We start from the raw sequence: 2,968 nt of genomic DNA on the forward strand, positions 1-2,968 counted from the left end.
GTCGCAGTCGCGAGTCGCTAGTGTGATACGGCTATTACGCGAACCGGCGATTTGCGGGGTAATTTTTTACTCAACTTTTATTATTTCAGGTATATTTATGTTGTACTTTATTGAAAATCATGATTTTATGATTTTATGTTATTTATATCATTAAATTCATAATGTCGTATTCAAATTTCGCGGTTGCATTTGGACCCAAATATGATTGGTTATTCTATTATGCCACCGCCATTATGCGCAATGTTACACCTTGTCTTTATATTACACCATGGGCTCATTCTTACTGTGGGTGCGTTCGGGGAGACGCTATTCGCTCTATGAACGCAAACGCTACCAATGCTGTTCGTAGAGCCAATTGCGCGATAGCGTTTGCAAGCTCCGCGAACGACATTAGCGTTGGTAGCGTTGGCATTACGGGCATTATTACATTGAGACTTTATTAACCTTAGATTTTATTAACGACGAATAGAGACAATAACCAGTAATATTACAAAAAGCCATTAGAAATAAATGAGAAGTCAGAAGCTAAAAATTGATCAATCAAAATCGAATATAATATAATAATCGATTGATAAATTTCTGCTTCTGATTTATTACTATTGCTTATTGCAGAAAGTCTCTTATTAGCAATACCAGGCTTTCTGCAATAAGCAATAGTAATAAATCGGAAGCAGAAATTTATCAATCAATTGATTATTTTGTTATATTCGACCCATGTGATATTATAGTGATGCTGTTCAAAATCCTGCAAACACTACGCTATCAATACACTACCTCGGAAGGAATAGCGTTGATGGCGCTCTGTCATGACGTAAAACACTACCGTTAGTGACGTCGTGATCGTGTTTGTTAGCGCTATCTGCAGCTCCGCGAACAGTTTGCAGCGCTAAATAGCACGAATAGCGTCTCCCCGAACGCACCCTATATGTCTTATGGTCATTGTTATGGAAGGTGTGTGCCATGGCCTTTAATCTATTGCCAAAGCCATCGAGGCTCCGTATATAATCTTCCTATACGGTATGTGCCCTCATGTCTCCTTTTTCCGAAAAGATTGATGGCGATACGAGAGTTTGAATGAGTCTCGATATATAAGTTTCTGATATATATGAGCGAGGCTGCACTCGATTCGACTCGGTCGAGCGAAAACTCGATAAAAAACTCATTTATTAAGGAATCCGAGATGAACCGTCGTTGCGTGGCCGAGAACCACCCAGTCGGAGTTGAAGATTAAAAGCAGCATGCCCTGAAGCGAATCATTGCTGTGAACTCGATTGTAAGTATATCGGAAACTCTTCATGTCAACGAGAGCTTACTACAAGATTGCTTTCATTAAATATCGGATATATTGAAAAAGCTTTCTAAAGAAACATATCTCAGAAAGATTTTTCATATTTTTGCATCGTGTACGTATTTTTGCATGTATACTTACATAGTTCTAATTTAAGAAGTGCTTGCTTTAAAATATGTGTTTATAAAGTATATTTATAATATTGGGCCATATTTTTTTTGTTTGCAAGAGGAAGAGAAAAATCTTCACAAAGCCCGTCATCCGGGATGCTCCCAAGAGGAGAACGTAACCAAATGACGAGAAGACGCCTAGGAGCCGATCCCCTGGATGTGCGAGATTCGATGGGTCCGCGTCTTCCCCATGGGGACACCATCTCCTACTTCGCTAAAGAACTTCCCCTTAACCAGAACCACCGCAAGACTAGTTGAGAGCACCTCGGAACCGCGTACCCGGCATTTTATCAGGATGCCTCCAAGTCATGGAGCATAAGCTCCCACATCAAACGTCTGGTATCCCTAAAAGAGAACTTAACCTAAAAATAAAAATTAAAATTAAGCCTATTTATATACATGCTCCACATCTCAGCTGTCAGATCCCAAGGATCGCCCACGCCTCTCCAGGGCCCGACGCTCACGCTCCGCCCACTCCTTCTTACGCATAACGACATCAGTTAGGCAGTAGTTCGCGAGAGCCGTTCAACACGGAAAGGAGTCGACCATGGCTGCTGTCAAGATCGACCTGTATGTCCTATCAAGGGCCTCAAGTCCCAAACAATTAACAAGTTCCTCCCGTTTTTCTGTCCAAACAGAGTAAAACAGAAGCGTGTGGACAGCCGTGTCCATTGCCGCCTTGCAATGCGCGCAGACAGGCGAAGCCGACCGCCTGATCTCAAAAAGGTAGGCCCCAAAACACCCATGACCCGTCAGCCTCTGGGTCATGCGGTACGTGAGGCGCCAATATGAGACTGATCCACCCAGTCTCCCACACGTCCAACGAGAGCATCCCGGACAGTAAATCCAGGTGCCTTCGGGGGAAGACTCGGAAGATCCTTGCGCCAACGTGCCACAGAGCGACATCGCTCCACCTCTCGCGCAAATGTTCGATCCCCAGGCAAGATGAAGCCGTCCCTACGCAGAGCCTCGCATCTCCGCAAATATGTATGTCTCAGCCTATCGACCATGAAGCGAAAAGGCATCGCCCTCGCAGGAATGGCCGCCTCATGCGAGACGGTGCCGTACGCCCTGATCGTCCTCAAAGAAAGCCGCCGCTGAAGCTGCTCCACCCTGCGACAAATACGCCGGTCATTCGCCACGATCTGTGTCCACGATCGGGGCGCCGTATAGGACGACCGACATAACCATAGACGCATACACGCGGCGCCTAGTCTTCCCCGGCTCGCCTATGTTGGCGGTTAACCTGCCCAGGGCAGCCGCCATCCCGAAAGCCTTGGAGAGAAGGAGGCGGAAATGGTCCCGAAAGGTCCACCCCGAATCCAGGACAAGTCCCAGGTATTTCAGAGTAAACCCCACGCGAACCACCGCCCCTCCCCCCACCGAAGGGAAGCGTCCGGAACGTCGTCGTTTATAAAAGCAACGGTCTCCGTCTTATCAAACGACACCTATGGGCTAAGCCCCACTCTGTCCGTCCAAATGTTTCCCCTGAGGTTCTCGTTTCCTCTAT

General features: G+C 46.2%; 1 pseudogene; it reads right to left on the reverse strand.

Moving 5' to 3' along the window:
* Positions 1–2,222: 2,222 nt before the first annotated feature.
* On the reverse strand, positions 2,223–2,724 carry LOC108768484 (uncharacterized; annotated as a pseudogene).
* Between the last annotated feature and the right edge of the window lie 244 nt (positions 2,725–2,968).

Source organism: Trachymyrmex cornetzi, unplaced genomic scaffold, assembly GCF_001594075.2.
Source record: "Trachymyrmex cornetzi isolate Tcor2-1 unplaced genomic scaffold, Tcor1.1 scaffold8, whole genome shotgun sequence".
NCBI classification, from domain to species: Eukaryota; Metazoa; Arthropoda; class Insecta; order Hymenoptera; family Formicidae; genus Trachymyrmex; species Trachymyrmex cornetzi.